The sequence below is a fragment of the Orcinus orca genome, chromosome 13 (assembly GCF_937001465.1).
Source record: "Orcinus orca chromosome 13, mOrcOrc1.1, whole genome shotgun sequence".
In the NCBI taxonomy this organism is placed as follows: domain Eukaryota; kingdom Metazoa; phylum Chordata; class Mammalia; order Artiodactyla; family Delphinidae; genus Orcinus; species Orcinus orca.
In genome coordinates, this window is record NC_064571.1 from 58,185,232 (window position 1) to 58,208,905 (window position 23,674).

At 38.4% G+C, this 23,674-nt stretch overlaps 1 long non-coding RNA gene across 1 annotated transcript in view; it reads left to right on the plus strand.

Annotated features, from left to right (window-relative positions):
- The first annotated feature begins 131 nt into the window (after positions 1-131).
- Positions 132-23,674, plus strand: part of LOC125960823 (uncharacterized) — a 31,844-nt gene continuing 8,301 nt past the window's right edge. The window contains exon 1 of the long non-coding RNA XR_007470885.1: positions 132-8,899. This is a non-coding gene — a long non-coding RNA (uncharacterized LOC125960823). The remainder of the gene's footprint in view (positions 8,900-23,674) is intronic.

Consider the following 23,674-nt stretch of genomic DNA (forward strand, 5'->3'; position numbering starts at 1 on the left):
TAGCTAGGTTTATTTCTAGGTATTTTATTCTTTTTGTTGCAATGGTAAATGGGAGTGTTTTCTTAATTTCATTTTCAGATTTTCATCATTAATGTATAGGAATGCAAGAGATTTCTGTGCATTAACTTTGTATCCTGCTACTTTACCAAATTTATTGATTAGCTCTAGTAGTTTTCTGGTAGCATGTTTAGGATTCTCTATGTATAGTATCATGTCATCTGCACACAGTGACAGCTTTACTTCTTTTCCGATTTGGATTCCTGTTATTTCTTTTTCTTCTCTGATTGATGTAGCTAAAACCTCCAAAACAGTGTTGAATAATAGTGGTGAGAGTGGGCAACCTTGTCCTGTTCCTGAACTTAGTGGAAATGGTTTCAGTTTTTCACCATTGAGGACGATGTTGGCTGTGAGTGTGTCACATATGGCCTTTATTATGTTGAGGAAAGTTCCCTCTATGCCTACTTTCTGGAGAGTTTTTATCATAAATGGGTGTTGAATTTTGTCAAAAGCTTTCTCTGCATGTATTGAGATGATCATATGGTTTTTCTCCTTCATTTTGTTAATATGGTGTATCACGCTGATTGATTTGCGTATATTGAAGAATCTTTGCAATCCTGGGATAAACCCCACTTGATCATGGTGTATGATCCTTTAACTGTGCTGTTGGATTCTGTTTGCTCGTATTTTTTTGAGGATTTTTGCATCTATGTTCATCAGTGATATTGGCCTGTAGTTTTCTTTCTTTGTGACATCTTTGTCTGGTTTTGGTATCAGGGTGATGGTGGCCTTGTAGAAAAAGTTGGGAGTATTCCTCCCTCTGCTGTATTTTGGAAGAGTTTGAGAAGGATAGGTGTTAGCTCTTCTCTCAATGTTAGATAGAATTCGCCTGTGAAGCCATCTGGTCCTGGGCTTTTGTTTCTTGGAAGGTTTTTAATCACAGTTTCAATTTCAGTGCTTGTGATTGGTCTGTTCATATTTTCTGTTTCTTCCTGTTTCAGTCTCGGAAGGTTGTGCATTTCTAAGAATTTGTCCATTTCTTCCAGGTTGTCCATTTTATTGGCATAGAGTTGCTTGTAGTAATCTCACATGATCCTTTGTATTCTGCAGTGTCAGTTGTTACTTCTCTTTTTTCATTTCTAATTCTATTGATTTGAGTCTTCTCCGTTTTTCTCTTGATGAATCTGGCTCTCGGTTTATCAATTTTGTTTATCTTCTCAAAGCACCACCTTTTAGTTTTATTGATCATTGCTACCGTTTTCTTCAATTCTTTTTCATTTATTTCTGATCTGATCTTTTTGATTTCTTTCCTTCTGCTAACTTTGGGGTTTTTTTGTTCTTCTTTCTCTAATTGCTTTAGGTGTAAGGTTAGGTTGTTTATTTGAGATGTTTCTTGTTTCTTAAGGTAGGATTTTACTGCTATAAACTTCCCTCTTAGAACTTCTTTTACTGTATCCCATAGGTTTTGTGTCATCGTGTTTTCATTGTCATTTGTTTCTAGGTATTTTTTGATTTCCTCTTTGATTTCTTCAGTGATCTCTTGGTTTTTAAGTAGTGTATTGTTTAGCATCCATGTGTTTGTATTTTTTACAGATTTCTTCCTGTAATTGATATCTAGTCTCATAGTGTTGTGGTCAGAAAAGATACTTTATACCATTTCAGTTTTCTTAAATTTACCAAGGCTTGATTTGTGACCCAAGATATGATCTATCCTGGAGAATGTTCCAAGAGCACTTGAGACGAAAGTGTATTCTGTTGTTTTTGGATGGAATGTCCTATAAATATTAATTAAGTCCATCTTGTTTAATGTATCATTTAAAGCTTGTGTTTCCTTTTTTTTTTTTCATTTTGGATGATCTGTCCATTGGTGAAAGTGGAGTGTTAAAGTCCCCTACTATGATTGTGTTACTGTCGATTTCCCCTTGTATGGCTGTTAGTATTTGCCTTATGTATTGACGTGCTCCTATGTTGGGTGCATAAATATTTAAAATTGTTATATCTTCTTTTTGGAATGATCCCTTGGTCATTATGTACTGTCCTTCTTTGCCTCTTGTAATAGTCTTTGTTTTAAAGTCTGTTTTGTCTGATATGAGAATTGCTACTACAGTTTTCTTTAGATTTCCATTTGCATGGAATATCTTTTTCCATCTCCTCACTTTCAGTCTGTATGTGTTCCTAGGTCTGAAGCTGGTCTCTTGTAGACAGCATATATGTGAGTCTTGTTTTTTTTATCCATTCAGCTAGTTTATGACCTTTGGATGGACCATTTAATCCATTTACAATTAAGGTAGTTATCGATATGTATGTTCCTATTACCATTTTCTTAATTGTTTTGGGTTCGTTATTGTAGGTCTTTTCCTTCTCTTCGTTTCCTGCGTAGAGAAGTTCCTTTAGCATTTGTTGTAAAGCTGGTTTGGTGGTGCTGAATTCTCTTAGCTTTTGCTTGTCTGTAAAGGTTTTAATTTCTCCATCAAACTGAATGAGATCCTTACTGGGTAGAGTAATCTTGGTTGTAGGTTTTTCTCCTTCATCACTTTTAATATGTCTTGCCACTCCCTTCTGGCTTGCAGAGTTTCTGCTGAAAGATCAGCTGTTAACCTTATGGGGATTCCCTTGTATATTTTTTGTTGTTTTTCCCTTGCTGCTTTTAATATTTTTTCTTTATATTTAATTTTTGATAGTTTGATTAATATGTGTCTTGGCATGTTTCTCCTTGGATTTATCCTGTATGGGACTCTCTGTGCTTCCTGGACTTGATTAACTATTTCCTTTCCCATATTAGGGAAGTTTTCAACTATAATCTCTTCAAATATTTTCTCAGTCCCTTTCTTTTTGTCTTCTTCTTCTGGGACCCGTATAATTCGAGTCTTGGTGCATTTAATGTTGTCTCAGAGGTCTCTGAGACTGTCCTCATTTCTGTTCATCCTTTTCTCTTTATTCTGCCCTGCAGTAGGTATTTCCACTATTTTATCTTCCAGGTCACTTATCCCTTCTTCTGCCTCAGTTACTCTGCTATTGATGCCTTCTAGAGAATTTTCAATTTTATTTATTGTGTTGCTCATCACTGTTTGTTTGCTCTTTAGTTCTTCTAGGTCCTTGTTAAACATTTCTTGTATTTTCTTCATTCTATATCCAAGATTTTGGATCATCTTTACTATCATTATTCTGAATTCTTTTTCAGGTAGCCTGCCTATTTCCTCTTCATTTGTTAGGTCTGGTGGGTTTTTGCCTTGCTCCTTCATCTGCCGTGTGTTTCTCTGTCTTTGCATTTTGCTTAACTTACTGTGTTTGGGTTCTCCTTTTCACAGGCTGCAGGTTCGTAGTTCCTTTTGTTTTTGGTGTGTATCCGCAGTGGCTAAGTTTGCTTCAGTGGGCTGTATAGACTTCCTGGTGGAGGGGACTAGTGCCTGTGTTCTGGTGGATGCGGTTGGATCTTGTCTTTCTGGTGGGCAGGTCCACGTCTGGTAGTGTGTTTTGGGGTGTGTGTGGTCTTATTATGATTTTAGGCAGCCTCTCTGCTAATGGATGGGGTTGTGTCCCTGTCTTGCTAGTTGTTTGGCATAGGGTGTCCAGGACTGTAGCTTGCTGGTTGTTGAGTGGACCTGGGTCTTGGCGTTGAGATTGAGATCTCTGGGAGAATATTCACTGTTTGATATTATATGGAGCTGGGAGGTCTCTGGTGGACCAATGTCCTGAACTTGGCTCTCCTACCTCAGAAGCACAGCCCTGACAGCTGGCTGGAGCACCAAGAACCTGTCCTCCACACGGCTCAGAATAAAAGGGAGGAAAGAAGAAGATAAAATAAAATAAAATAAAGTAAAATAAAATAATTATAATGAAAAATAAAAAATAATTATTAAAAATTTTTTTAAAGTAATTAAAAAAAAAAGAAAGAAAGAATAGATTATCCAAGCCAAAAAACAAATCCACCAGTGCTAACAAGTGCTAAAAACTATACTAAAAGAAAAACAAAAAGCAACAAAAAAAAAGGACAGAACCCTCGGACTGCTGGTAAAAGCAAAGCTATACAGACAAAATCACACACTGAAGCATAGACATAGACACTCACAAAAAGAGAAAAAGGAAAAAAAATATATATCGTTGCTCCCAAAGTCCACCTCCTCAATTTGGGATGAATCGTTGTCTACTCCTGTATTCCACAGGTGCAGGGTACATCAAGTTGATTGTGGCACTTTAATCATCTTCTCCTGAGGCTGCTGGGAGAGATTTCCCTTTCTCTTCTTTGTTCGCACAGCTGCCGGGGTTCAGCTTTGGATTTGGCTCCGCCTCTGCGTGTAGGTCACCTGAGGGCATCTGTTCCCGTTCACCCAGGACGGGGTTAAAGGAGCCGCTGATTCGCGGGCTCTGGCTCACTCAGGCCGCGGGGAGGGAGGGGTACGAAGTGCGGGGCGAGCCTGCGGCGGCAGAGTCCACTGTGACGTTGCACCAGCCTGAGGCGCGCCGTGCGTTCTCCCGTGGAAGTTGTTCCTGGATCACGGGACCCTGGCAGTGGCGGGCTGCACAGGCTCCCGGGAGGGGAGGTGTGGATAGTGACCTGTGCTTGCACACAGGCTTCTTGGTGGCGGCAGCAGCAGCCTTAGCGTCTCATGCCCATCTCTGGGGTCCGTGCTGATAGCCGCGGCTCGTGCCTGTCTCTGGAGCTCCTTTCAGCAGCGCTCTTAATCCCTCTCCTCGCGCACCAGGGAACAAAGAGGGAAGAAAAAGTCTGGACCTGCCAAAGAGGCAAGAGACTTTTCCCCAGACTCCCTCCTGGCTAGCCTTGGTGCACTAACCCCTTCAGGCCGTGTTCACTCCGCCAGTCCTCTCCCTGCGCTCAGACCGAAGCCCAAGCCTCAGCTCCCAGCCCCGCCCGCCCCGGAGGGGGAGCAGACAAGCCTCTCGGCTGGTCGGCCCTGATCCTCTGTGCGGGAATCTCTGAGCTTTGCCCTCTGCACCCCTGTGGCTGCGCTCTCCTCCGTGGCTCCGAAGCTTCCCCCCTCCGCCACCCGCAGTCTCCGCCCGCGAAGGGGCTTCCTAGTGTGTGGAAACCTTTCCTCCTTCACAGCTCCCTCCCACTGGAGCAGGTCCTGTCCCTATTCTTTTGTCTCTGTTTTTCTTTTTTCTTTTGCCCTACCCAGGTACGTGGGGAGTTTCTTGCCTTTTGGGAGGTCTGAGGTCTTCTGCCAGTGTTCAGTAGATGTTCTTTAGGAGTTGTTCCACATGTAGATGTATTTCTGATGTATTTGTGGGGAGGAAGGTGATCTGCACGTCTTACTCTTGCACCGTCTTCGCTACATGTACTTTTAAAGTTCAGTCTCAACCAGAAGATTCCTTCTAAGAACTTTGTTCAATAGCAGCACTTGGTTTGCATCTCTCTAGTACAGAGATTTGCTTTGTGTTCCAGTGATTTCTAAAATTATTCCTTCAATGAGACTACTGTTTTGGGAGGGACCACAAGTGGGTATTACTCATTGTAATTCCTGTAGCATCTAGCTCAGAGCTCTGTATATAGTAAATTAATAAATTAATAAAAGTAATAATTTAAGAGCTTGAACTGAGGAGGCAGACTGACTCTCTAGCACTGTAAATGTTAATTATAATTTTTTGTCATTAAACCTTTATTTAGTGCTCATAGAATAATGGTTACATTTGAAACCGTTTTATATTATTTTCTACCTTGTTTATAAAGTAATTTTAAATGAGAACAAGCACAATGTACACAGGGATAATTGAGAAATGATTTATTTTCCTGTTTACAATGGACATTCATTATAATCCTTTTTTGGGGCAGTGGGGTAAAATCCATTCTTTGCACAAGTTAATTTCTCTTTTGGGTGTTTAGGCTTAGCCTATACAGCAAAGAAATTTCTTGAAATAAATTATCTCTGCATCCTGCAAAAGATCATTAAAGTAACTGTGAATCTCCTTAGAAGGCAAAGTTACCTACCACATTATTGTGTTGTTTCACAGTGAACTCAGAGAGTTATTCAAAAATAGGTCAGGGAGAATCAGTAGGTAGGTGGGAGTATGAGGGCTGATCCACTCTCAATTTCAGTTTCTAAGATATACACTTTAACTTCTAGTGTTTGCTAGAAATAGTGATTAAATGATATAATTTTGGGAAATGCTAATATCTCAGAGTCATCACACCACATTAATACAATTGGGAAATACTAAAATGGTTTTGATGTCTGAAAAAGAAGTGAATGTGCACTTAAAAATTTGTTAAGAGGGTAGATCTCATGCTAAGTGTTCTTACCATAGAAAAAAGAAAAAAATGAAAACAAAATGAAAAAACCCAAAGGGATGCAAATAAAATTTTGGAGGTGATGGATATGTTTATTAATTTTATAATGGTGATATCATGGGTATATGCATATGTCTAAACTTATCAAATTGTATACATTAAATACATGTAGCATTTTGTGTATCAGTTATACTTCAGTAAAGTTGTATAACAAAACAAAACAAAAACATCTTGCATAGAACCTGAAACATTTTCAGGGTATAGTAACAATTTCCAGAAATCCTGAGAAGCCAGTGAAGGAAAAACCAGCATGATGACCTAAAATGAGGGCAGCCTTTGGAATAACATTATGTACACTTCCAATTTAAACTGTGTGAAGCATAGAAAAAGATAAAAGTTTCCCAATTCATTTTAAGCATAACCTTGACTCCAAAACTTTCCAAGCCTGAATAAAAAGAAAACCAGAGACCCATCTCATTTATGTGTATTGTTGCAAAAATTATTAATAAAATGTTGGCATGTTAAACAACACCAAAAAAACAAAGATTAAAAAATCATTATACTCCAGTGTGTTTTATTAAGTTTGAACTTTTTTGGAAGAAATATAAAATTTGTGAATTTCCCACTGGATTTTCTTGTTATTAAACTTTCAAAATATTTTCGCAGTTACTGTCAGAAATAAAAGTACCACTTTTGTTTTTGTTCCCTCAATCCCCTTGTCTTTGGCGATTACTACAAAGAAATTTAAAATTACATTGAATCTTATTCCTTCGACCTCTAAATAACACCTAAATTTTGTAAGCAAATATCTCCTTAACATAGTGAATTTTAAAACTTTCTTAAATACAGAGGTTTTGCCTTGTTCTTTAAAAAAATCCTCAAAACAGGGCTTCCCTGGTGGCACAGTGGTTGAGAGTCCACCTGCCGATGCAGGGGACACGGGTTCGTGCCCTGGTCCAGGAAGATCCCACATGCCGCAGAGCGGCTAGGCCCATAAGCCATGGCCGCTGAGCCAGCATGTCCGGAGCCTGTGCTCCGCAACGAGAGAGGCCACGACAGTGAGAGGCCCACATAACGCAAAAAAAAAAAAAAAAAAAAAAAAAAAATCCTCAAAACAAATACACAAATTAATTAAAATAAGGATGAGTAGGTGGTTAGATGTTTATATATTTAAAATAGCTTGTATTTACCTCACTTATAAAAACAATCGATCTTCAAATGTTAGGATTGAGAAGTATTTTTGCTTGTTCAAGTTGTACAAGAGGCAAAAACAATATAAATTTAAAATCACTTGTATAGGTATAAAATATTAAGTATAGGTGATAATTCACCCTTTATTGGCAACTAGCCATTTTCCTATATTATATTTATTTAGCCACTTAGGGTCTTAAATTTCTTATCCATAAATGAAAGATGAGGGCTAGATGGTCTTTTAGGTTCCAAATCCTAACTTTTTTTAAACCCCAAACCAAAATTATTCTATGAATAGGACCCATAGATGGCAGTACCATATAATAAAAACAGTGGGGAAAAAATGATGTGTTTTGAACTTGTCCAGATTAGGAAAAACATAAAATTAAAACTCATCTATTTTGGGGTTTCAAATGGAAAAGAGAAAGCAAAAGCAAAATGGCCATGATCATTATCACTTAATTTCTAGCTACATGAGGTAAAGATGGGAGAAAAACTAAATTTTGCCTATTTCTGTATAAAAAATGCATTGAAGAGTAAACAATTAGATTTCTAAAGGACTTAGAGACTACAACTCTGGTAGCAAAAAACTGGATTTTGAAAAAGCCACTGGAAATAATGCACCTACTGAAAGTAAAGTAGAAAACCAAAAACAAACAAACAACAACAAAAACCCCCGAAAAACTTAAACTGAAATGACATTTAACTGTGCAGTAAAAGCTTATTACTTTAGGATGATTTATAGGTAAAAACATGTACCTGACCTAATAAAAAATCTGCACTGTGGGATATTTTGAAATTAACATTCTTTTACTTCTGAATGGCATAAAGTATCTTAACCTAAGTTTACATTTTTTTTTTCTCTTGGAGGACAGCACAGTGACTGGCTTTGAAAATGACAAGGGATTGCTTGTACAGCATTTTACATATCCATGGTAGAGTGGATGATTTTAGGAAATTTGAGGACAAATATAATCTGACTATGAAGAATGAGATTTCCAAATAAAGTCACAATTCAACCCATGCTTTTATTACCAATAAAATCACCCAATTCTTGTGGATTTGGAATTAACAAATTAAAATTTCATTAAGGAAAAATTCCTTGAAAGCTATATTTGAATGTGCTATTAATATCTTACAATGCATGTAAAATCAGGACGTGTACAATATGTAAGACCAGGAAAGAGTTTTTCTCTTTCAAAGTGCTTTGTAAAGAACTTTCTCACATTATAAATTACCATCACCATGATGAAACCGGACAGATAGCCAAGAAGCAGTTACTCACAAAATATGAATTGTTCAGCCCTTTTATTTAATACTACTGGCCAGGGAAAGTGACTAACACTCTTCACTCTAATATGCATTAAGGGGCTGCACGACAAGGAGGAACTTCATTCAACTTTATAAAACATCAATGATGTTATGCTGTAAGAAAATGCAATACATATCTCATCATCAAAAGAGGTAAAGTAAATAACTATTATCCATGCAATTCACATTCTTAACAATTATAACATTGGTGTTGGGGGCTAAAATGTCTGTAATTCATACATTCAACAGGCATTCTTTCAGCACCATCTGTTCCTGTATGTTGGAGCAAATGTGAAAATTTTATGCAGGGCAGTGTATTGCCCTCCGATTGCCTACAGTCTCATTGTCAGGCAGACATGTACACCTTGAAATAGATATAAGTGCAAGGCACATAGTGGAACATGAGAGTGGAGTTGGGGAGTTTCCTGGAGGTGGTGAGTTCTGGGCATCACGTGCAAAGGCAGGGAAATGAGAACTAGTTGTCTAGAGGGATGGCAGTGGGAGAGGCAGTGTTCCCCGTTGAAAATAGGTAACCTTCATGGCTCCTTTCCTAGCATGAGCTTGTAGTGGACACCTTAACAGGCTTTATCCCTTCTAAGGCTACCTGTTCCAGTCTTCCCGTTCTCTGTTGCTAGTCATCGCTTAGGGGTCTGGTCCGTGTTTTCTGTCAGCTACATTGGGGTGGTTGTTTCTTAGACCTCACTCATACCTACAGATCTCTTACCATCCCCACTGCTCAGCAACCTCCACCCAAGACAGTCAGGGGGTCAGGGGGCAAGCATCGTGTGTGTGTGCGTGCATGTAGAACTAAAAAGATTTGCTTAATTAAGAAAGTAGCACTAAAATCAATCAGGGTTGTGAGGTAAACGTAGGAGAACAGTAAGATCTTAAATGGACCAGAAAATACACCTGGATTTGGTGTGATAGAAAATAGTTGCTGAAAGATGCCGAGCAAAAAAGTGATGTAATGAATGTCATTTCATCACAATGTCTATTATTTGTAAGTAGCACACTGGATAGGAAACTTGTCATCTGGATTAGACTGTAAGGTCCTTGAAGGTAGGATTCTTCCTTATGCTCTTAGGGGCCTCCTAGGAGGCCTGAGTTCCTAATCACTCAGTAAATACTGGCTGATTGAGAGTGAGGGAGTTCTTAAACTGTCTACTTTGAAATCATTTTGTCTCTTATGAAATATTTTGTATTAGCATTCCCATTTTTATTTCCAGTCTTTCTCTGAAAGGGCACATATGTTCAGACACAAAGTTAAGCAGAGCTTACTCAATGCTTTTTTTTTTCTGTATATCCTATTAATTTTTAAAAACAGTTAAGACATACACTCCTATTTGAAGTAGGCCTTTGCTATAAAACTGTGATTAAATTTTACTTTCTTCATCAAGAGTTTTTCATTTACCATTTTTCCTCACATTTTAATCTGCACTGGAGCATTCCAGTTCTGACTGGGGAAGAGGGCCTTGGGTGAGCTTGCATTCATTTACCTAATTCAAATCAGGCATATAAAGTGTCTTGATTTTCAAATATAAAAATATAATAGAGATAGTACCATAATCAGCAGCAGAAGGTAATAAAAGCTCACGTTAAAAACTTGCAAATGACTCTGCTGGGCTTTCTTTTTGTATCATAGAAAGCTTGCTACTTATAAACAGTGGCATGTTTTGATGTTAGTATAGTGTAGTGTACTTTCAGTATTTTGCTTCATTTTAAGGTGCTAATATGACCATAGGAGAACCTGCCTATTGTCAATTGACAGCTATTACAGAGGCGTAGTCTACTTTATTTTCCTCTGAATTATTTAGCTTTTATTAGATTCGATGTTTAAACACCACTATACAAGTTCAAATATTACCACAAAATCAGGTAGAATAGCAGTAGTTAAAAAATATTTCAGCTTTACCTCTGAAGACCTATTCTTTGTTACCATGCCTATACCAATACAGAAGTAGCTGTGGAGAATTTCCCTATGTTTTTCCGAATTCAGAGGATTAGTAAAGTGGCTTGTGTTAAAGACACTTAGTTGATGCAAACAGTTACGATTTAGGAATATCTAAAGTTCTAAAATTAACTAAAATCATGGATAAAGGAGAGTAGAATAATCTCTTTTAAATTTAGATACAGTTGTCTCATTCATTCTTTGTTTTCTCCTCTGTTCTCCCCACAGTGCTTAGCACAATGGCTACATATAAAAAAAAGCCAGAAACATTTAGTAGAAAAATACACGTGAAGTTAAAAAGTTAAGGTCAACATCAATTCTCTTGGGTCACTCATTATTGATGTCCTTTTATTTTTTAAAGACTTTTTTTTTTTTTAACAGCAGTTTTAGGTTTAGAACAAAATTGAGAGGTGGGTACAGGGTTTTCTCATATGTCCCCTGCCCCCACCCATGCATAGCCTCCCCCATTATCAATATCACTCGCCAGAGTGGTACATTTTTACCAAAGATAAACCTACAGTGACCACAGTTTACCTTAGGGTTCACTTTTGGTGTTTTACATTCTGTGGGTTTGGACACATGTATAATGACATATCCATTATGATAATGTCATACAGAGTATTGTCACTGTCCCAGAAATCCTCTGTGCTCTGCCTGTTGCTCTCTCCCTTGACCCCACTCCTGGAAACTACTCATCTTTTTATTGTCTCCATAATTTTGCCTTTTTCAGAATGTCACATTGTTGGAATCATATAGTATATGGCCTTTCAGATTGACTTGTTTCCCTTAATAATATGAATTTAAAGTTTCTCCATGTCCTTGCGTGGCATAAAAGCGCCTTTATTTTGCGTGCTGACTAATATTCCATGGTCTGGGTGCACCATCATTTATTCATCTATTCACTGAAGGACACCTTGGTTGCTTCTAATACTGATGCACTTTTCAGAATAAACCCACACATGTTACAATAGTATAAGAAAAGAATATCTGGTATCCAAAATGCCTTTTCTTCTTTTGTCTGGTTTCCAAATTAGTGATTTCATTCATTGTATCATAGCATTTTACAATGGGGTTGAAGAGGAAAGTAGAGATGGTGGCAGACCTGTGATGAGTTTAGATATCATCTATTTTGAATCCATCATTTTAGTTGAGGATTACTGATAGTGTAAGAAATACAAAGCATCTGCTAGTGCAGACACATGTAGTCCTATTAAGACCCATGCCACTTAGTAGAATGGATTCATCTTTCTATTCCTGAGAGCTTTGATACAGCAAAGCATAGAGAGGCTGTTCAGGACTGTGGATATCCAGGCAGGTTTCGAAGAGGGTAGGATTTGTATCATGGAGAGAAAGAGAGAGAGAAAAGAACTAAAAAAGGGGAGGTTGAGCACAAAGGATGGCAAACAGTTTTTCCTCCATGACCTACCTTTCTATTTACTGTATATAACCTGTCTTTATATTGAGTTCTATGGATTTTGTCCCCTTCTAGCTACTGTCTATTTCTCTGCTTCCCTTTTGAGAAGCAGAACTTCAAGAAAAATTTTCCATGCCCATTATCTCCAATTTATCTTTTCCCATCCTTGAATCGACTTCAAACAAGCTTTTATCCCTCACCACTCTAATGAAATAGATCAGTGGGCTTTATATTGCCAAAATCAAAGGTCACCTCTCAGTTCTTATCTTCCTTATCAGCTTCACTCGACACAGGTGATTATGCCTTCATTTTTTGGAACATTTTTTACATTAGATTTCTAGAAGTCTACTCTTCCCCATTTTCCTCCTACTTCACTGGTTACTGTCTTTTATTCTCCCTTATTCCTCATATTCATCTCAAGCTTCTTAAATTTGGAGGACCCCAAAGTTTAGTTTTCAGACTACACTCTTAACTATATTTCTCTAACTGCACTCACTCCCATCATGATCTCCCCCAGCCTATGGCTTTGAATATCATCTATATGTTGACCATGCCCAAATTTATATTTCTAGTGCATACCTTTCCTCTGAACCCTGGACTCAGATAACCAACTATATAGCAAACATCCCTACTTGGGTGTCTGATTCGCCACCTCACACTTAATAAGTTTAAAATAGATACATGAGTTTTCTTCCCAGCCCTATTACTTCCTAGTATTCTGTATCTCGATAAGTGGAAAATTCATTCCCCCATTTTCCCTGATCAAAAACCTCAGTCATTTTTTACTCCTTTCTTTTTTGCATATGCCCACATCCAATGAGTCAGCAAACTCTGTCAGAACACTTCTTTCAGATAAATAAAAATGACCTCTTCTACTGTCACACTGATTCAGGCACCATTCTCTTTTGCCTGGATAACTTCAAGTCTCTTAATCAGTCTTTCTGTTTTCACCTTTGGCCCTACATATCCTCTCTACATAGCACTCATGCCGAAAGCCTGATGCCGAAAGCTCGGCCTCTGTGCACAGGTGCCGAATCGAATCTTGGGGACAGAGTCTTGGGTGAAGTAGAAAAGAATAGCTTTATTGCTTTGCTAGGCAAAGGGGGACCCAGTGGGCTCATGCCCTGAAACACTGTGTGTCCCGACCTGGGAGGAATCACTGAGAAGTTTTTATAGCAATGGTTCAAGAGTGGGGTTGCTGATAAGATCAGGGTGTGCACAGGGTCCTTTAATCTAGTCTCAGGTAATCTCTTGATGTGCTTCTCTGGTTCCTTTAATCTGGCCTCAGGTGGTCTTCTCTGGAATGAAGAATGCTGACATCTCTATAAAGAGCTCGAAGATATTGTTGTGTGTGTCCCTTAAGGCAGAACCAGGACCCTGCCCCGAGGCTGCACTGTTGTTTCTTGGCCGCTCCTCCTCTGTCTCTGTGTCCCCTCCCTTCCCTCTTTAGCAACTGTTTGAATCTGCTCTTTGGGGCTCAGGGAAGGTCATGGAGGCTTCCCATGCCGAGGAGCCCCACAAGGTCCTGCTTGGTTTTACTCCCTCTGAAATATAAATCAGATCATGTTATTCCTCTGGTCAAAACCTTCCATTGGTTTTTCCATAACCCACAGACTAAAACCCAAATTCCTAACAGGGGCTTTTGAGCCCCTGTGAAATCTAATCCTGTATTCCCTCTCTGACTTCACTGCATACTACTCTGCCCCTCCCTCACTCTACTCCAGCCACTCTGGTTTCCTTCTACCTCAGAGCCTTTCAACTTTGCACTTTCTGTTCCCTCCCTTAGGATTCTCTTCCCTCAGGTGCCTGCTTGGCTTGCTCCAATGCTTCATTCAGGTATCTACCCCAATATAAAATAGCAGTTCAGTCACTCTCTTTCCTCTGGCTTTGTTATCACTCAATACCCCCTTTTCCCATCAGATTTATTTATTTGTTTATTTCTTCATTGTTTCTCTCTGTTTGGAAACAAATGCCATAAGGGTAGGGACCTTGTCTCTTTTCTTCACAGTTATATGCATGCTTTTGGAATAGCACCTGGTATATAATAATATTAGTGTTTATTAATATTTAATATGTATTAAGTGAATCAATTTTAAGGGGTTTAGGACAGAGACGTGTGAACAGTAACACAGTGGGAGTAAACATGTGGAACACAGCACGATTATAAGTGGATTTCGTGAAATATAAAAAAACTCTGGTAAAAGTCAACTATAAATATCACTACCTGAGAAATAAGGGCTCAGAAGAAAAATGATCTACTGTCAACCTCCAGTAGACCAAACTTCCCTACTTTCTTACCTAGTCATGACCTCTCTTTTGACCTCCTTCTCTGCCTTTTTTCCTTAGAGGTATACCCAGAGGAAAAAATTAAAAATAAAATCTTACTGTCTAATTTTTTGATTTCTTAGTATAATTCATTCCATCTGACATGTTTCATTGCCCTATTAACTTTGGCAAATGTCCTTTCTTACTTGAATATAACCAAAAAGCAAGCCTATAGCCAGTTAATTTTAAAATTTTTATTTAAGTATTTATTACTCATTTGGTTTCAGAAAATACCAGAAAGGCAGCACAGTTACATAACCATAGCCATATAACATGAATATAAGACAGTAAGAAAGAACAAGGAGAAAAGTGAGTTAAAGGAATTAAACAGAATCATGATTAAGACTTTGTTACAAAAACATGCCATAGAGCAGGGTCAACAGACTACAGCCGGGGGGCTAAACTCAGCCCAATGCCTGTTTTTGTAAATAAAGTTTTATTGGCATACAGTCACACCTACTCCTGTGTTCATTGTCTATGGCTGGTTTCACACTACAATGGCAGAGTTGACTAGTTATGATACAGTCAGTATGGCCTGCAGAGATGGAAGTATTTACTATCTGGCCCTTTGTAAAAAGTTTGTTGATTCCTGCCATAGAGTCCCTTATACTCACAGAGGATGGGCCCCAAATTTGCTTCTACTTTTTCTAGTTGCAAATGCAGAGATCTAACTTTTGCTACTCACGAGGGCCTCAGTTTCTGTAGGGCAAAATCAATTCAGCTTTCCAGGTGAAGAGCAAGTGTTTCTGATGCTGAACACCAGAAAGAACTTTCTGTGAAGGATCCCTGTCAGTAGAACCTTGACTAATGTGACAGATAATGTCCTTGGTGAGATGCTCAGACTAAACATGATGAAGGACACATTCCATTGGGGTGTTTCTTAAAATATCCCTTCATATAGGCTGATATCATCATGCCAAAGTTCAGTTCTCTCGACATAGGAAATACTATGTAGGAACCATGGCATATGATCTCCTGCCTAAGCATTTCCATTCAAACTTTATAACTATTCCTTTTGATGATTTTTTTTTTTTTTGTCATTTCTAGTGTCTTATTATGTCAAACACTCAACATTTGTCTGATCTTGGGCAAATTTACTTTTCCTTGATTCATTTTGGAAAGAGTGAAAATTATATTTGGGCAGCACAAACTACACTTCCAATGGTGTGGAGTCATTAAAGGGTATGCCACATTTGTGGATTGTTAAAAGTTTGTGTATGCATGGTAGTAAATGGCCTGAGATAGTGTTGATGGCAAAGTAAGTTGGGGTCAGGTTGTAAAGGATCATGTTGAGTAATTTGGGCTTTATCCATTGGGCAATGGTGTTCCCACTAAGATTTTCAAAAGTCATTTTTGATGTACTTGTTTTAGCTAAATACTGAAGAAAATAAAGTTATTTAAAAAGCAAAGAATGAGGCCATCGTGCTTTGTCTTCCCCCAAAGCAACTCCAAACAGATGTTCTTGCCTACCATGGCGTGATATGGGTCTGAGGAATTGCTTCTAGTAGATTCTTCCACATTCCACTGCCCCTGGCTTTTTAATATTACCTCCTTAGAGTTCATGGCTGTCTTCTTCCAAGGTCAAGGCTTTCTGAATCCTCCCAGTACCCATTTCCTGCAGTGTTTTTAACACAAACACATGCTCTGTCTGTCAAGTACAGTGTAAAAATGACTTTGCTGGAAGGCGTGTAGATTTTTGGGCATAAGCCACACATGGAGCAAGCATTATGAGCAGATGGCCTCATTACTAGATACAGCCCGAGCCAGATAGAAACAGGGCTGGGGCTTTTACAGAAGGAGGCAGCTACGGTCCTCTGATCTTCAGCTCTGTGCTTTGGTCTCAGGTCTGCACTTAGGTTCAGTTCAAAACAATTCTCTTTGGAACTTCCACTTTATATGTCTCCCCCTTGTTTAGATTCCACTCAGCATTATAAAAAAATATAAATAATACCTCTCCTCTAGGTGCTCTCTGTATACCTGGATAGTTTGACGTTCTGGTGTTTTTCAGTCTGGTCTTCTCCAGTTCCCTTAAGGTCTATCTCTATTCTTCAGTCTCACCCAGTCAGCCTGTCTCCTGCTTTTTCAGTTTTCTTAAGCGTCTTTCTTCCATCACCGTCCCTGGATAGCACTCTGATCATGTGAGCATTTCTCTGTCCAACTTTCTGTTGCCTGTCAATCTGTTTTAAAATTAGTATGCCAACATTTCTCCTTTTCTACAGAAAAACATGGTTATAAGACAATTCACAATAAAGCCAGGGCAGAGTGAAGGGTAAGAATATTTTTACCCGTTAACATTTAAGAAGGTGAGCTGATGGGGAGAGATAAGTAAAAAAATTGAGAGACAAATGAAAGCCTAAATGCCTAATTTATGCTCCTTCAAACTCCCTTTCTCCAGTTTGGGCAACTTTTCTCTCAGTAGAACAGAGACAAACACTCTGGTCTTACTTTCTTGATTCCTTGTAGTGTAAATAGGAGATGGTAGTTTTCCAGTTTCTTTCTTTCACTTGAGTATTATTCTTATACTTATTATTGTTTTCTCAGATATATTTCAAGCTTATTGAAGGTAGGGGTCATGCATTTACTACAGTGTATCTCCCTCAGCACTCAACACGCAGCTATGAAAATCTCTTGCTTTTTTTAAAATTCCACGTTGACTTCATCCTTAGGTTCTTGGTGGGGGTAAGCTGGTTTCCAGTTGGCTCTACTCTTAACATCTTCCCAAGCCCAAATTCAATAGGAAAGATAGTATCTCCCAAAATAGTTCAAACAAAATATCTGGACTATCATTTGTTTTAGTTGAGTCATGTGTTATCCTTGAAGAGTTACCGTGGCTAGAGTGATGCAATGGCCCAGTTGGTGGGGGGGAAGGGTGCAGAAGCTGGACAAAGAGTCACCTCCACTCGAAGCACAGAGACTTCAGTGGAAGAGAGATGATCCTCAAAGGAAAGCTGAGTCTGTGTTTCCAAAAGACGGGGAAATGGTTGATAGTTATCGAACACAATAAATGTTCACTACAGTGTTCTTATTGAGAAGATTATAAGATTATAAGGTACTATGCCATTGTAGCTCCCATGAACCTTGAGTAACAAATACTGAATGATTCTTTGAGAGTTATAAGTTTCCCAAGAATGGCTCAGGACAGATCTGATGAAAATTTGGAAGCCACCAGAGGCAACGTGAAAGCTACAAGGTGTTGCTAAAAAAGATAGTTCTCTGAGGATCAGAGGAGACCTCCTATTGCTTATAGAATAAAATACAGAGCCTTAGCTTGATACACAAGATCCTTTACAATCTGATCCCGATTTACTTCTATTTCATCTCCTGCCAACTTCTACCGTATTCTCTATAATCCAGCCAACTACGGTTTCTTATCAGCCTCTCAACAGCACATCATGCTGTTTCATGACTCAGTGACTTTCCCCCCACCTTTGCCCTTTATTTCTTAAATGAACTTTATATTAAAGAATACATAAAGAAAAACGCCCAACTCAATGGCTTTTTGAAAATCTTGTTTCGTTCTTGGAATTCTTTCACACTCTTTTCAAACTGGTACATTTCTATTTGTTCATGGATGAAGCTCAAATATTATTACTTGCATAAAGGTCTCAGAGAGAGTTAGTCACCTCTGACTTGAATGCCTGGGTAGGTGGTGTCACTATGAAGCTAAAGAAGGATTACGGAAGAAGGAACAAGTTTGACCAGGGGGAAAGGGAGGAGGAGGATGAATTCCATCTTGGGCAGGTAAGTCTGAAGTAACTGCACAGGGGTGACTGGCTGGAATTACGTGCACTGGATCTAGGTATTCAGCTGAGTGGCCTGATGTGAAGATACTGACGTGTTGCCACATAGAAGTGCTGAATGAGATTTCTCCGTGAGAAAATTATCCAGGGTGGAACCTTGGAGAACACAACATTTAAGAGGAGGGCTGAGGCACTGAGTAGTCCGTAATGGAGCTGAGAGAGAAGGAGCAGAGAGATATGAAGAGCCGAGAGAGGATAATTTCAGCAGTTAAACAGTGACCAAGGAGATAGAAGTGTTTGGTAGAGGCAGCTCAAGGATGATAAAGATCAATAAGTGACTAATGCCTTGGGAGTCGTGGGTGATGAGTTTGAGAGAGTTTGGGGCCTATAGAGGGGACTGTGGAAAGAGTACCCTTTTTGGGTGTTAATGGTGCTAAAAGGCAGCTCTCCTGAGCATCTCGTGATAGGAGCTAGAGATAGGAAATCTTTTCCAGAATGCATAAGAGAATTGGAGTTACAGCTTTAACTCTCTTTCCTGCATTTGGTGAAGGACATTAATCACAGCATTGTAATGGATTTCTTTCTAGAATGTTTCCTTTGAAGACAGAATTCTTTTACATGAACATAATAATAGAAGAATATAACTTCTTAAAAATCACATCAATACCTCTTTGGGGACAAAGCTGACCAAATATATCATTACATGCTACCACATAGCACAAAAAATGAAGTCCACTGATCTAGATAGAAAGGAGCAGTTAGTACCTTGTTCGTTCTAAACAAACGTTATTCTTTAGTTTATCCTCAGGACCTCTGTTTTTCAGGTGAATAAAAGTTTATAGTCACTAAATCTCTCGTTGCTGGTTCCCTGGTGAGAAAACAGTAATAAATATATAAGGAAAAATGTACCAGAATATGTGAGCTTCTTTGAGATTCATTGTTGACATATTAAAACTCCAGGTTCATCCTGTGGTCATAAGAGGCTCTGTGGTTGTAGGGTCACGGTTGGTGGTCAGAACAGGTCTCAAAGACATTAGAGGTTCATTTTGTTGTTGTTATTGTTCCTGGGTTCACTCCTTCAGTCCAGTAGGTCTGGAAATTCGATTAATAACTTACTCAGGGAAATTCAAGCTTTGAGAAAAAGGACCTAAAGGATTTATTGCAGATCCGTGAGAGATTTTTAGCCAAAGCAATAATTGACGTTAAAGTATGTATCTTTCCAAACCACTATGTGGGAAATTAAAGCAAAAATTAGAGGGTTGCCTGATGAGTAGATGGAATCAGAGAAATATCTAAGTAATCCTGTCTACTAATCCGTATTCCTTGATCTAGCCAGTGAAGCAGACATATGGCCCATTTTCCCCTGTTAACTTTGGTTCTTAGGCCTCTTTGAGGCTCTGGTTAATGCCACGGAGTCTCTCTCTAGTCAAACGCTTTTTCAAACATTTCAGTGGTTCCACAGAGTCCTAGAAACCGAGACTTAAAATCCCAGATCAAAAGCTCACAAGCTAGAGATGCACAAGCTAGGGATGTACTTTTTCAGTGCTTAAGCATGTCTTTTCCATTCCTGCACCAACATTTAGATTAATCAGCCCTTGTTTCCTTCAGGCCAAGAAATTCTAGCACATCCTGGCTCATTTCCTAATTGACTCAAACAAGGAGGTTGGTGTGTAGGTATCTTCCTCAGCTAGGTTGTAAGCACACCGGTAGTCCTTGAATTCTGCCTGTTTGGTAGAATCCGTAGAAATTCTTCCCACTGCGTTTTTTCAGATTGAGGAGATTCTGAGACAACAAAATTATAGTGTTAATGTCAACCTCCAGGCAACATAAATTGAGTTAGTGTGCTTCTTTGGTGATGCCACATAATCCCTCCTGTATTGTAATTCTCTTTCAAACTTAACCCTATACCCTGTCTTGAAGTGTGGGCAGTTGAAAGGATAGCTTGTCAAAGATATTTTCCTTTAATGGCTGGAGCTCACAGTGGGTCTGTTATTCAGTCCTACTGTGGGTTAGATTTGTTTGTTTGCATTGTTCTGACACAAAACATGTTGAGGCAAAACCAGAGTATCAGTCATCCTTGAGTCCTATATCTTTGCTGATTTCGTTGTAAGTGTGAATTGATAAGAGAAATACAGAAACAGAACAACAGTAGTATCTTTCAAATCCTAGCTCTTCTTGCCACTATTGGAGGCTATCTGGTCTCAAATCCTTGATTAACTCACGCGGTTGTTACATCCTAACGTGTGAAATGGCATGGCATGGTAAAAAGAGATTTGGTAACTGTGTTAGGATCCCAGCAAAAACGAGATAGTACATTCAAGTTAGAATGATCTGAGAAGGGTTTAAAGAGGGACAGTTTCCCAAGCCAAGGGCACAACATAGGGGATCATAAGTGAAGTGCAGTACCTTGGATCTGTTACCACGACTCGACCCAGTAGGATAAGGAGTAGGATCATAACCTGGAAGGAAGAATTGTGTGGGGAAGGGGCATAGCCAGCCCTACGTGAACCGGAAGGGAAGGAGGCAAGGACATAAAGACCTCATCTGTCCTCACTCCCTTCTTTCCCTAGTATGTCTTTCCGGCTTCCCTGTTGGCACACTGATGTAATCATACAGGTCAGCCTCCTGGATGGGGGCAGGGTGGAAAGAATAGAGAATGGGTCTGGAGGGCCAACAAGAATATTTAGCACACGTCCAACAAATTTGGGTCCAGATTCTGGCCCTACCATTTATCAGCTCTTCATCTTTGAACCAGACTTAACTTATCTGATACTCAGTTTTCTACCCCTCAGAATTTCTGGGCACATTAAATAGATAATGTAAATAGAAAAATGTCTGCTATACATCACATGACACATAAACGCTCAAGAAATGCTTATGGAATGTTTACTGAATGAATGACCACTTGATTAATTAAAAATGAAAGGTTGGTAAGGGCAGAGGCTAAGAAATGGTTTCCTTTTACAATTTATGCAGCATAAATAGAATGTTTGATGTGTGTCCATCTGAATAACATATTGCCCTCAGGCAATTATATAGATAATCAATATTTTTCTAGGCAATACGTTTAGGGAAATATGCATAAAAACAAATAATCATTACTGATAATGTGTGACTATTGTGTTCTGAATAGTTAAAATTTAATGTTTACATGCCTTTGCTGAGTCAGGATGGCTTTCCAATTGTCTCATTTTATGAACTGAAAGACTTAAAACTAAACATCTCTTAAAAACCATAGAATTTTAGAACTGGAAATGGCCCATGGAAAATCATCGGTTTGTTTTTTATTTTGCAGTTGAAAAACCTGAGGCCCAGAGATGTAAACTCATCCAAGCCTAATAACCTTGATAGTGGCAGAGTTACAACTAGAGTCTAGGAGTTCTGGCCTTAGTCTAAGCCATCTCCTTCTAGATTTTGATTAATAACATCCTAAAGCACAGAACTGATGAAAAGTTCCACACCTTATAAATCAGCATGAAGCTTGCCCAGAGGGTAGAATAGCTTATGAATTCAATCACCATCTAGATGCCAAGAGAGAGGAGTAAATGAAAACAAAGCATTAATGTTTTGCAATTTATAAAAGAACCTCTTGCCATAAGTGATCATCAATATTATACTGCTCTCAGATGTGGATACAATTTGTCCTGAGGCCCTCGTAAGTAAATTATATATATTTCCAGAAAACTTGAAATTCGGTTCTGCGTCATAGGGAGAAGCAGCAGATAAATGCACCCACTTGATATGAAGGATAACAGTAGTCCTCACACAATCCAAGAAAAATAATCTAGTTCTGTGTGTTCACAGTAAAAGCTATCTCACTTAAGTTTTTTGTATATGATAGGATTGTTTCCTTTAATATTTCACAAGAATTTGAGAGAGAAAGCTTGAGGATCATGATTTAGAATATTATGTGAGGGGTTATTTATTCTTAGGAAAGGGAAAGTGAAAATTCTAAAGAAAACAGAACACTCATTTATCCTCCAGAAAAACAGATTTTTCTGGAAGGCATATTATCGATCTTTCTCACTATGTCTCTTGTAAGAGGAACCGCTATTAAGTCTGTTGAAGCATTCTGGGACTCTGAAAAGAAAAAAGAAACTTCTTTAGGGACTAAGGTTAAAATAATGCTGGTCTCCTGCCATGCCACAGGGAGGGACCGTGGAATAGCTCCTGAGATGCTTAGTTTCCTTAATTAGGACAAACCCCACTCCCAAATGCTCTCAGATAAAAAACCAACATATGCTCCAGGGGATCGATCACAACTTCAGACTTTCCAATTAACTTCCCTTTTTATTACCCCTAATCAGTGATAGTCTTTGAGGTATGTTTCAATTAACATAAAGTTTAGAATAAGATTTCTAAACTTCTGAGCTTCTAAAATACTATACACATTATCCAAAATGATTCCTATGACTAACTCAATAAATATAAATTACTATTACCCTCTACCAAAAAAGATACTCTTAAGAGACACTGTGCAACACGGTGGTATGAACGTGGGACTTTGGGTCTCTGTGCATCTTGGTTCCCTCAAGTATAAAATGGGAAAATAGCATGACTTACTTCATATAAAGTTGTTATGATTCCATGAGGTAAACTGTGAATGCACTTAGAATAGGGCCTGACACACAGTATGGACTATACATTTTAGAGAACGTTATGGTTGTTATTGCTATTATTATTACATTTTTAAAAATTATTTATTAAGCCTGAATTATGTTGTAGTCCTTGTTCTATATTTCCTCATTTAATCCTCACAGCAACCTTGAACTGTATGTAGGTATCATTAGTTCCTTTGTACGATGCAGAAGACCAAAGTTGAGAGAGCTTAGGAAACCTAATTAAACACAGAGTAAGAAGCAGAGGTACAGTTCCAAAATAAGTCTATCTGACCTCAAAACCCATGCCTTTAAGCACTGCACTGTATTTACTTCCAGCTGATCTATTATATTTGTGAAATTGCTCCTAAATCCTGATCATCCTGTAAAACCATAGGATTGAGTAAAAGAATAGGGACCCCTATTCTCTTCTGTTGTGGACTAAGGTCTGGCTGTGTGTTTTTCAAATTAAATGTGGCTTTTATTGTTTATTCTTCTTACATAAGCAATATATGCCTTTTGTTGAAAAATGAGAAATTTCTACTAATAAAAAGTAAAAATACCTATTGTCTCCACCCAGAGGTAACTACTGTTAATTCCTTGGTTGTATATATATTCTTCCACTGTTTGTGCTCTGAATTTCATCTAGTGCAGTTATTTCTTCTTCATTGGTTGTAAAATCTTTACAACTTACTAATAGTATTTCCATAGAATAAATAAGGGTAAAGACGATTTTCTTTTCTACTATGAGTAAGATATTTTCTTTCTATTAAATCTTTCAGTGGCACAAAGCCTAGACTGTGGTTTACCAGTGGGGTTTAGCCCAATATTTTTAATGACCAAAAGGTAAAATAAGGACACGAAAATGAAATGTAAGAACATTAGAAGTGCTGTAGGAAAAAA